Source organism: Microcaecilia unicolor, chromosome 13 (genome assembly GCF_901765095.1).
Source record: "Microcaecilia unicolor chromosome 13, aMicUni1.1, whole genome shotgun sequence".
NCBI classification, from domain to species: Eukaryota; Metazoa; Chordata; class Amphibia; order Gymnophiona; family Siphonopidae; genus Microcaecilia; species Microcaecilia unicolor.
In genome coordinates, this window is record NC_044043.1 from 27,589,841 (window position 1) to 27,601,872 (window position 12,032).

General features: G+C 52.1%; 1 protein-coding gene across 4 annotated transcripts in view; it reads left to right on the top strand.

Annotated features, from left to right (window-relative positions):
* LOC115456483 (myeloperoxidase-like) overlaps nt 1–12,032 on the top strand; it is a 131,332-nt gene that overhangs the window by 106,804 nt on the left and 12,496 nt on the right. The gene's annotated exons all lie outside the window — the stretch shown is intronic.

The following is a 12,032-nucleotide window of genomic DNA, read 5'->3' on the forward strand; positions in this document are numbered from 1 at the left end:
TTCCCGCCCGAACCAGCTCGTGTTCGTCCGTCTTCTTTTGTCCGCGCTTGGGACGGTCGTGTTTTGCCATCGTTTCGTGCCCCTCAAGTTGACCCTCGCGCGTCTTCGCGATTTTCGTTAAAAAAAAAAAAAAGAGACCTTTTGGTCTTTGTCCCTTCCCGTGTGTCCAGTTTGTTTTCCCTGGCGTAAGTTTCCTTTCGCTTTCGGGGTAGGCCTGTTTCGTGGCCTCGGTACGGGTTTTTTCTCTCTCCCTTATTTTGGTGCCTTCGTCGCCATCACGAATTTTGATTTCGCCGGCGTGATTTTTCCGCCCATGTCAATCGAAGTCTCCCAGCGGCTTCAAGAAGTGCACCCAGTGTGCCCGGGTAATCTCGCTCACTGATAGGCACGCTTCGTGTCTTCAGTGTCTGGGGGCTGGGCACCGCCCGCAGGCCTGTAGTCTTTGTGCTCTTTTACAGAAGAGGACTCAGGTAGCGAGATTGGCCCAGTGGAACGTGTTGTTCTCGGGCTCTTCGTCGACAACAGCACCGGGGGCATCGAGTGCATCGACGTCAACAGCATCGAAGTCTTTGACCTCGGCATCGACGGCATCGAGGTTTTGACCCTCTGCATCGTCGGTACCAAGACATCGGAAGGCTGCGTCGGCGTCGGTGGTACCGGGACCTCCGCTGTTGCTGATGTCGTCAGACGGTGGTGCTTCGACTGGAGTGCAGGTGAGGGCTGTCCATTCCCCTGCTGGTGGCGGTGAGCCTTCAGGTGGGTCTCCTCCTGCCCTGAGGGCTCCTGCGGTACAGCCCCCCCGAGACCGGCCTTCTTCGGCCTCGGCCTCGAGGAAGCGACGGCTGGATTCTACGTTCTCCTCGTCGGTACCGGGAAGCTCCAGTGACATGCTTCGTTTGAAGAAATCAAAGAAGCATCGACACCGGTCTCCTTCCCGCGTCGGTACCGAGAGCTCTGGGTCGCCGAGGGAGTCGGCACCCAGTAGGCATCGACACCGAGAGGATCGCTCACCCTCTGTTCAGGAGGTGTCGATGCGCTCCACCTTGTTCAGCCCGGAACCGCCTCCACGCCCAGAACAGACTCTGACCTCGACGCCTGCATCGGCTTCCATGTCTTTCTCCACAGCCGCTCTGCACGAGAGTCTCCGGGCCGTTCTCCCAGAGATCCTGGGAGACCTGTTGTGCCCTTCCCCTCCGGTACGTGGGTGCTTGTGCCACCGGTACCGTCGAGCAGGCGCCGGCTGGCCCTTTGTCGGGGTTGAGGTCTCCGAATCGGTACCGCTTGCGGTACCGGTGGCCGCCCCCGCCTCCCAGGAAGACTCCCGACGACGTCGGTGGAGAGAGCTTCGCCGGTGCTGGCGAGGGAGTCTACCTCTCGACGCTCCCACCGTGGCTGTGTTTCCACGAAGTCGAGTCAGGCACGGCTTCAGACACAGGTTCACGAACTTGTGTCTGATACCGATGGTGAGGCCTCGTGGGAGGAGGAGGAGGACATCAGATATTTCTCTGACGAGGAGTCTGATGGCCTTCCTTCTGATCCCACTCCCTCCCCTGAAAGGCAGCTTTCTCCTCCCGAGAGTCTGTCTTCGCGGCCTTTGTCCGGGAGATGTCTACAGCCATCCCCTTCCCGGTGGTTGTGGAGGATGAGCCCAGGGCTAAATGTTTGAGCTCTTGGACTATCCTTCTCCACCTAAGGAAGCGTCCACTGTACCCATGCATCATGTCCTAAAAAAGACATTGCTGGCGAACTGGACCAAGCCTTTAACTAATCCCCACATTCCCAAGGAAGATCGAGTCCCAGTACCGGATCCATGGGGACCCAGAGCTGATGCGCACTCAGTTGCCTCATGACTCTGGAGTTGTGGATTTGGCCCTAAAGAAGGCTAAGAGTTCTAGGGAGCATGCTTCGGCGCCCCTGGGCAAGGACTCTAGAACCTTAGACTCCTTTGGGAGGAAGGCCTACCATTTTTCAATGCTTGTGGCCAAGATTCAGTCCTACCAGCTCTACACGAGCATTCACATGCGGAACAATGTGCGTCAGTTGGCGGGCTGGTGGACAAGCTCCCTTCTGAGCAAGCCAAGCCGTTTCAGGAGGTGGTCAGGCAGCTGAAGGCATGCAGAAAATTCCTGGCCAGAGGGGTATATGATACCTTTGATGTTGCGTCCAGGGCCGCTGCTCAAGGTGTGGTGATGCGCAGACTCTCATGGCTGCGTGCCTCCGACCTGGAGAATAGAATCCAGCAGCGGATTGCGGACTCCCCTTGCCGAGCGGACAACATTTTGGAGAAAAAGTCGAACAGGGGGTAGAGCAGCTCCACCAGCGGGATAACGCTTTCGACAAATTCTCCCGCCGCAGCCTTCAGCATCTACCTCTTCAGGTAGACGTTTTTATGGGGGAAGGAGGACTGTTCCCTACTCTTCTGGTAAGCGTAGGTACAATCCTCCTTCTCGACAGCCTGTGGCCCAGGCTAAGCCCCAGCGCGCTCGCTCTCGTCAGAAGCGTGCGCCTCAGCAAGGCCCCACAGCTCCCCAGCAAAAGCAGGGGGCGAGCTTTTGACTGGCTCCAGAAGAGCATAGCCGATGTCAAAGTGTCTGTGCCAGGCGATCTGCCGGTCGGGGGGAGGTTGACAGTTTTTCACCAAAGGTGGCCTCTCATAACCTCCGACCAGTGGGTCCTCCAAATAGTCCGGCAAGGATACACCCTCAATTTGGCCTCGAAACCTCCAAATTGCCCACCGGGAGCTCAATCCTTCAGCTTCCAGCACAAGCAGGTACTTGCAGAGGAACTCTCTGCCCTTCTCAGCGCCAATGCGGTCGAGCCCGTGCCATCCGGGCAAGAAGGGCTGGGATTCTATTCCAGGTACTTCCTTGTGGAAAAGAAAACAGGGGGGATGCGTCCCATCCTAGACCTTAGGGTCCTGAACAAATATCTGGTCAAGGAAAGTTCAGGATGCTTTCCCTGGGCACCCTTCTTCCCATGATTCAGCAAACGATTGGCTATGCTCTCTGGACTTAAAGGATGCTTATACACACATCCCGATACTGCCAGCCCACAGACAGTATCTTCGATTTCGTCTGGGATCACGTCACTTCCAGTACTGTGTGCTACCCTTTGGGCTCGCCTCTGCGCCCAGGGTGTTCACGAAGTGCCTAGCTGTGGTAGCAGCAGCGCTTCGCAGGCTCGGAGTGCACGTGTTCCCTTATCTCGACGATTGGCTGGTGAAGAACACATCCGAGGCAGGAGCTCTACAGTCCATGCAGAATGCCCTCCCGCGGGAGGTGGTGGAAATGAAAACGGTAACGGAATTCAAACATGCGTGGGATAAGCATAAAGGAACCTGTGCCGAAGGAATGGATCCTCAGGAGCTTAGTCAAAGATCGGGAGGCGGGGCTGGTGGTTGGGAGGCGGGGATAGGGCTGGGCAACTTTATACGGTCTGTGCCAGAGCCGGTGGTGGGAAGAGGGACTGGTGGTTGGGAGGCGGGGATAGTGCTGGACAGACTTGTACGGTCTGTGCCAGAGCCGGTGGTTGGGAGGTGAGGATAGTGCTGGGCAGACTTATCCGGTCTGTGCCAGAGCCGGTGGTGGGAGGGGGGGCTGGTGGTTGGGAGGCGGGGATAGTGCTGGGCAGACTTATACGGTCTGTGCCCTGAAGAGCACAGGTACAAATCAAAGTAGGGTATACACAAAAAGCAGCAAATATGAGTTATCTTGTTGGGCAGACTGGATGGACCGTGCAGGTCTTTTTCTGCCGTCATCTACTATGTTACTATGTTACTATATTTAGATGACTATTCGCCTCCTGGAGCTACTGGGGTTTGTGATAAATTACCCAAAGTCCCACCTTCACCCAGTACAGAGCCTCGAATTCATAGGAGCTCTGCTGGATTCTCGGACGGCTCGGGCCTATCTCCCGGAGACGAGGGCCAACAATCTGCTGTCCCTCGTCTCCCGGGTACGAGCGTCCCAGCAGATCACAGCCTGGCAGATGTTGAGATTGCTTGGCCACATGGCCTCCACAGTCCATGTGACTCCCATGGCACGCCTTCACATGCGATCTGCTCAATGGACCCTAGCTTCCCAGTGGTTTCAGGCTGCTGGGGATCTAGAGGACGTGATCCACCTGTCCACGAGTTTTCTCAAATCCCTGTATTGGACAATTTGGACCAATTTGACCCTGGGACGTCCTTTCCAAATTCCTCAGCCTCAAAAAGTGCTGACTACGGATGCGTCTCTCCTGGGGTGGGGAGCTCATGTCGATGGACTTCACACCCAAGGAAGCTGGTCCCTCCAGGAACACGATCTGCAGATCAATCTCCTGGAGTTACGAGCGATCTGGAACGCTCTGAAGGCTTTCAGAGATCGGCTGTCCCATCAAATTATCCAAATTCAGACAGACAACCAGGTTGCCATGTACTACATCAACAAGCAGGGGGACACCGGATCTCGCCCCCTGTGTCAGGAAGCCGTCAGCATGTGGCTCTGGGCTCGCCGTTACGGCATGTGGCTCCAAGCCACATATCTGGCAGGCGTAAACAACAGTCTGGCCAACAGGTTGAGCAGGATATGCAACCCTCACGAGTGGTCGCTCAACTCCAGAGTGGTGCGCCAGATTTCCAAGTGTGGGGCACCCCCTTGGAGATCTCTTCGCATCTCGAGCCAACCACCAGGTGCCTCAGTTCTGTTCCAGACTACAGGCGCCACGGTGACTGGCATCGGATGCCTTCCTCCTGGATTGGGGGAAGGTCTGCTGTATGCTTATCCTCCCATACCTCTGGTGGGGAAGACTGTTGTTGAAAACTCAAGCAAGACCGGGGCACCATGATTCTGATTGCTCCCCTTTTGGCCGCGTCAGATCTGGTCCCTCTTCTTCTGGAGTTGTCCTCCGAAGAAACCCTGGAGATTGGAGTGTTTTCCGACCCTCATCACACAGGACGAAGAGGCACTTCTGCATCCCAACCTCCGGTCTCTGGCTCTCACGGCCTGGATGTTGAGAGCATAGACTTTGCCTCTTTGGGTCTGTCGGAGGGTGTCTCCCGTGTCTTGCTTGCTTCCAGGAAAGATTCCACTAAGAGGAGTTACTTCTTTTTATGGAGGAGGTTTACCGTCTGGTGTGACAGCAAGGCCTTAGATCCTCGCTCCTGTCCTACACAGACCCTGCATAAATACCTTCTGCACTTGTCTGAGTCTGGTCTCAAGACCAACTCTGTAAGGGTTCACCTTAGCGCAATCAGTGCATACCATTACCGTGTGGAAGGTAAGCCGATCTCAGGACAGCCTTTAGTTGTTCACTTCATGAGAGGTTTGCTTTTGTCAAAGCCCCCCGTGAAACCTCCTACAGTGTCATGGGATCTCAATGTCGTCCTCACCCAGCTGATGAAACCTCCTTTTGAGCCACTGAACTCCTTCCATCTGAAGTACTTGACCTGGAAGTTCATTTTCTTGGTGGCAGTTACTTCAGCTTGTAGAGTCAGTGAGCTTCAGGCCCTGGTAGCCCAGGCCCCTTACACCACATTTCATCATAACAGAGTAGTCCTCCGCACTCACCCTAAGTTCTTGCCGAAGGTAGTGTCGGAGTTCCATCTGAACCAGTCAATTGTCTTGCCAACATTCTTTCCCCGTCCTCATTCCTGCCCTGCTGAACGTCAGCTGCACACATTGGACTGCAAAAGAGCATTGGCCTTCTATCTGGAGCGGACCACAGCCCAACAGACAGTCCGCCCAATTGTTTGTTTCTTTTGATACCCAACAGGAGGGGAGTGGCTGTGGGGAATGCACCATATCCAATTGGCTAGCAGATTGCATTTCCTTCACTTACGCCAGGCGGGCTGGCTCTTGAGGGTCATGTCACGGCTCACAATGTCAGAGCCATGGCTGCGTCAGTGGCCCACTTGAAGTCAGTCACTATTGAAGAGATCTGCAAAGCTGCGGCATGGTCATCTGTCCACACATTCACATCTCATTACTGCCTGGCAGCAGGATACCCGACGCGACAGTCGGTTTGGGCAGTCAGTGCTTCAGATCTGTTCGGGGTTTAGAATCCAAACTCCACCCCCCTAGGCCCATGTTTTATTCTGTTCCAGGCTACACTCTCTGTAGTTGGATAAGTTGTTAGGTCAATCTAGTTATGTCCTCGCCGTTGCGAGGCCCAATTGACCATGTTGTTGTTTTGAGTGAGCCTGGGGGCTAGGAATACCCCATCAGTGAGAACAAGCAGCCTGCTTGTCCTCGGAGAAAGCGAATGCTACATACCTGTAGAAGGTATTCTCCGAGGACAGCAGGCTGATGTTCTCACAAACCCGCCCGCCCTCCCCTTTGGAGTTGTGTCTTCCCTTGTCTTTGTCTGCTACATACGGGACTGACGAACACGAGCTGGTTCGGGCGGGGAAGACGGCCCGCGCATGCGCGGTTGCGCATGGGCGCGCGAGGACTAGCAAAGGCCTTTGCTAGTGAAGTTTCCGGTTAGAGGGGGATGCCGTGGACGTCACCCATCAGTGAGACAATCAGCCTGCTGTCCTCGGAGAATACCTTCTACAGGTAGTAGCATTCGGCTTTATCTGCCATTTTCAGGGCACAGACCGTAGAAGTCTGCCCAGCACTAGCCCCGCCTCCCACCACCGGCTCTGCCACCCAATCTCCACTAAGCTTCTGTGTTTATCTTGTTGGGCAGACTGGATGGACCGTACAGGTCTTTCTACTACTACCTACTACTACTACTTTCTACTACTTAACATTTCTAGAGCGCTACTAGGGTTGCGCAGCGCTGTACAGTTTAACAAAGCAGGACAGTCCCTGCTCAAAGGAGTGCAATCTAAAGGATGAAATGTCAAGTTGGGGCAGTCTAGATTTCCTGGATAGAGGTATAGTGATTAGGTGCCGAAGGCGACATTGAAGAGGTGGTCTTTGAGTAAGGATTTGAAGATGAACAGGGAGGGGGCCTGGCGTATGGGCTCAGGGAGTTTATTCCAAGCATGGGGTGAGGCGAGGCAGAAAGGGCGGAGCCTGGAGTTGGCAGTGGTGGAGAAGGGTACTGAAAGGAGGGATTGTCTGAGAGCGGAGGTTACAGGTAGGGACGTAAGGGGAGGATGAGGGTAGAGAGGTAAGTAGGGGCTGCAGATCGAGTGCATTTGTAGGTTATTAGGAGAAGCTTGAACTGTATACGGTACCTGATCGGGAGCCAGTGAAGTGACTTGAGGAGAGGGGTGATATGAGTATATTGGTCCAGGCAGAAGATAAGACGTGCAGCAGAGTTCTGAACGGACTGAAGGGGGGATAGATGGCTAAGTGGGAGACCAGTGAGGAGTAGGTTGCAGTAGTCAAGGCAAGAGGTAATGAGAGAGTGGATGAGGGTTCGGGTGGTGTGCTCAGAGAGGAAAGGGCGAATTTTGCTAATGTTATAGAGGAAGAAGCGACAGGTCTTAGCTATTTGCTGGATATGCGCAGAGAAGGAGAGGGAGGAGTCGAAGATGACTCTGAGGTTGCGGGCAGATGAGACAGGGACAATGAGGGTGTTATCAACTGAGATAGAGAGTGGAGGGAGAGGAGATGTGGGTTTGGGTGGGAAGACAATACGCTTGGTCTTGGCCATGTTCAGTTTTAGGTGGCAGTTGGACATCCAGGCAGCAATGTCGGATAAGCAGGCCAATATTTTGGCCTGGGTTTCTGCAGTGATGTCTAGTGTGGAGAGATAAAGCTGGGTGTCGTCAGCATAAAGATGATATTGGAAACCATGAGATGAGATCAGTGTGCCCAGGGAAGAGGTGTAGATTGAAAAGAGAAGGGGATCAAGGACAGATCCCTGAGGAACTCCAACAGAGAGCGGGATGGGGGTGGAGGAAGAACCATGAGAATGTACTCTGAAGGTACGGTGGGAGAGATAAGAGGAGAACCAGGAGAGGACAGAGCCCTGGAACCCAAATGAGGACAGTGTGGCAAGAAGTAAATTGTGATTGACAGTGTCAAAAGTGGTGGATAAGTCGAGGAGGATGAGGATGGAGTAGTGACCTTTGGATTTGGCAAGGAACAGGTCATTGCAGACTTTAAATAGTGCCGTTTCTGTCGAGTGTAGGGGGCGAAAGCTGGATTGAAGCGGATCGAGGATGGCATGAGAGGAGAGAAAATCAAGACAATGGCTGTGAATGGCACGTTCAAGTATCTTGGAGAGGAAGGGTAAGAGGGAAATGGGGCGGTAGTTGGAGGGACAAGTAGGGTCTGCCATCATCTACTATGTTATTACTATTACTACTATTTAGCATTTCTATAGCGCTACAAAGCATAAGCAGCGCTGCACAAACATAGAAGAAAGACAGTCCCTGCCCAAAGAGCTTACAATCTAATAGACAAAAAAAAAAATAAAGCAAGCAAATCAATTAATGTGTAGAGGCAAGAGGAGAGGAGGGTAGGTGGGGCGAGTGGTTACAAGTCAAAAGCAATGTTAAAGATGGTCAAGGATGGGGCAAGACGTTACTATGTTCTGCTGGTCATGCCTCTGTCTATACAGCCTAGCAACCTTCTGGCTACAGCCACCGCCTTATCACACTGTTTTGTCACCTTCAGATCCTCAGATACTATCACCCCAACATCCCTCTCCCCGTCTGTACATATCAGACTCTCACTGCCTAACACATACGTCTCCCGTGGATTTCTACTCCCTAAGTGCATCATCACTTTGCATTTCTTTGCAGTGAATTTTAATTGCCAAACCTTAGACCATTCTTCTAGCTTCTGCAGATTCTTTTTCATGTTTTCCACTCCCGGGTGTCCACTCTGTTACAAATCTTAGTATCGTCCACAAAAAGGCAAACTTTACCTTCTAACCCTTCGGCAATGTCACTCACAAATATATTGAACAAAATTGGCCCCGGCACCGATCCCTGAGACACTCCAGTACTCACCTTTCCCTCATCTGAGCGAATTCCATTAACCACCACCCTCTGGCATCTGTCCATCAACCAGTTCCTAGTCCAATTCACCACGTCGGGTCCTATCTTCAGCCTGTCAAGTTTATTCAAGAGCCTCCTGTGGTGAACCGTGTCAAAAGCTTTGCTGAAATCTAAGTAGATTACATCTATAGCACGTTCCTGATTAAATTCTCCGGTTACCCAGTCAAAGAATTCAATGAGATTCGTTTGGCATGATTTAACTTTGGTAAAAGCATGTTGTCTCGGATCTTGCAATTTATTGTCTTCCAGGAAATTCACTATCCTTTCCTTCAGCATCGCTTCCATTACTTTTCCAATAACCGAAGTGAGGCTTACCGGCCTGTAGTTTCCAGCTTCTTCCCTATCACCACTTTTGTGAAGAGGGACCACATCCGCTGTTCTCCAATCCCTCGGAACCTCTCCCATCTGCAACGATATATTAAACAAATCTTTAAGAGGACCCGCCAGAACCTCTCTGAGCTCCCTCAATATCCTGGGGTGGATCCCATCCGGCCCCATGGCTTTGTCCACCTTTAGCTTTCCAAGTTGTTCATACACACTCTCTTCTGTAAATGATGCTGTATCCGCTCCATTTTCATTTGTACTTTTTCCAGTCAATCGCGGTCCTTCTCCAGGATTTTCTTCGGTGAAAACAGAACTAAAGTATTTGTTTAGCAAATTTGCTTTTCCTTCATCATTATCCACATAGCAGTTCGCAGCATCTTTCAGTCTCACAATTCCATTTTTAGTCTTCCTCCTTTCATTAATATACCTGAAGAAATTTTTGTCACCCGTTCTTACATTTCTAGCCATTTGTTCTTCCGCTTGCGCTTTCGCCAGATGTATCTCTCTCTTGGCTTCTTTCAGTTTCATCTGGTATTCCTCCTTGTGTTCCTTTTCTTGAGTTTTCCTGTATTTCTGGAACGCTAACTCTTTAGCTTTGGAGTAAGTATAAACAGGAAATCCAATATGTCATCGTTTAACTTTCAAAAGGGAGACTAGGATAAAATGAGAAGAACTGTGAAAAAAAAAACTTAGAAGAGCAGAAGCAAGGGTCAAAAACTTACATCATGTGTGGATGCTGTTCAAAATACCAGGCAAAATATATTCCGTATATTAAAAAAGGAAGGACAGCCGGCACGGTTAAAAAGTGAGGTGAAGGAAGCAATTAGAGCTAAAAGAAAATCCTTCAGAAAATGGAAGAAGGAACCGACTGAAAATAACAACAGCATAAGGGATGTCAACTCAAATGCAAAGAGCTGACAAGGAATGCAAATCTGAAAAAAGATTGTCTTAGAGGCAAAAACACACAGTAAAAAATGTTTTTAGGTATATTAAAGAAGGAAGCCGGCAAAAGAATCGGTTGGACCACTATGACCGAGGGGTAAAACGGGCAATCAGGGAAGACAAAACCTTAGCGGAGAGATTAAATTAATTCTTTGCTTCAGTCTTCATCAAGGAAGATTTGGGAGAGATACCGGTGCCAGAAGGTAAAATTATGTATCATACCTGATAATTTTCTTTCCCTTAATCATAGCCGATCAATCCATAGACTGGTGGGTTGTGTCCATCTACCAGCAGGTGGAGATAGAGAACAATCCTTTTGCCTCCCTATATGTGGTCATGTGCTTCCGGAAACTCCCCAGTATGTTCTCTATCTCAGCAGGTGGTGGTCACAGACAGCAGCAGCTCTGGCTAGGTCTCCAAGCCTAATCTTTAGGTTTTGTTGAGTACCTGGGGTTGAGGGCTCTTCTTGAGCAAGTGCAAACCTGGTGGTGCCAGGTCCCTCCTTTTCTCCCCCCTCCCGCTGGCTCCGTTTAAAAAAAAAAAAAAAATGTGAACGTCCTTCAAGGGCGTTTATTTCAACGTTTATATCAGCGTTTATTGCAGCTGCTCACTGGGACACCAGTTCGTTACAGCTCGGAGCGAGAAGCAGGTAATTTTACCTTTTATAGCGGGCAGGGGGTTCCCCGTTCGGTCTCCACGTGGCTTATGGCGTTGGAGGGTGAGGGCGCGAAGATTTGCTCCCCGGACCGCCTGTGTGCGTCTAGCGGGGATGCGGGGGTTTCAAAGCCTGACTCGCCTTTTTTGGGCGTCAGTTTGGAGTCCAGTCAGTGTCCCGGTTCTTCCTCCGGTGCAACGGTTTTTCCCGCCATAAGCTCCCATCCCCCGCTGCTCGCCCCCCCATTTTGACTGGCCACTCTGCTCGGACGGCTTCTTTTTGGGCCGCCCTCGAGGTGGGAGATGTTAATGCTATGGTCGCCCTTGATTCGGGCGACGGCAAGAAAGCGGCGAAAGTTAAGCGCTGTTCTTCCCGCGCGGCTCCTTCTCGGAGTTTTGCACCGGACGCCATTTTGGATGCGCAGCATGTTTCTCCCCCGCTCTTGCGAGCGCCGGTTGAGGGTGCGTCTAGGGCCGTGGCCCAGGCGGCAGAAGTGCACAGTCTAGGGGGTTTCTCCCCTGAGTTCATTTTGCTGCTGCATCAGGCTTTTCTTATGCTAAACGCTGCCCCGGCTCCCCCCTCTGATCAAGGGGTTGAGGCCTCCGGAAGCAAACGCCCTCGGGTGGACTTCCAGGCCCCAGAGGACTGTCTCCTCTGATGTAGATGAGGGCAGCGTATCTGAGTTCTCCCAACGGTCCTTTGGGGATTCCTTGGAGGAGACGGATTCCCACTCGGATGGAGCGGATGACCCCTCTGCAGCACGGATCTTTCGCTCAGAGGATTTGCCCAACCTGTTATTGCAGGCCATGAGCATTTTGTAGATTTCCTCTCCGGAGGACGTCTCTCCCTCAGCCTCTGTTGGCTCTGCCATTATGCTGGGGACGAAGCGCCCGCCTAGAACCTTCCACGTGCATGAAGCCATGCACACCTTGATTTCGGCTCAATGGGATTTCCCACAAGCGAGCCTTAAAGTGGCTAGGGCTATATCCTGCCTCTATCCTCTGCCTGAAGGTGAACGGGAGGCCTTTCTTGGGCCTACCGTGGATTCTTTAATCACTGCGGTGACTAAGAAAACGGCGTTACCGGTGGAAGGTGGCACGGCCCTAAAGGATGCCCAAGACAGGAGATTGGAGGCGGCTTTAAAGTCGTCCTTCGAGGCGGCTGCTTTAA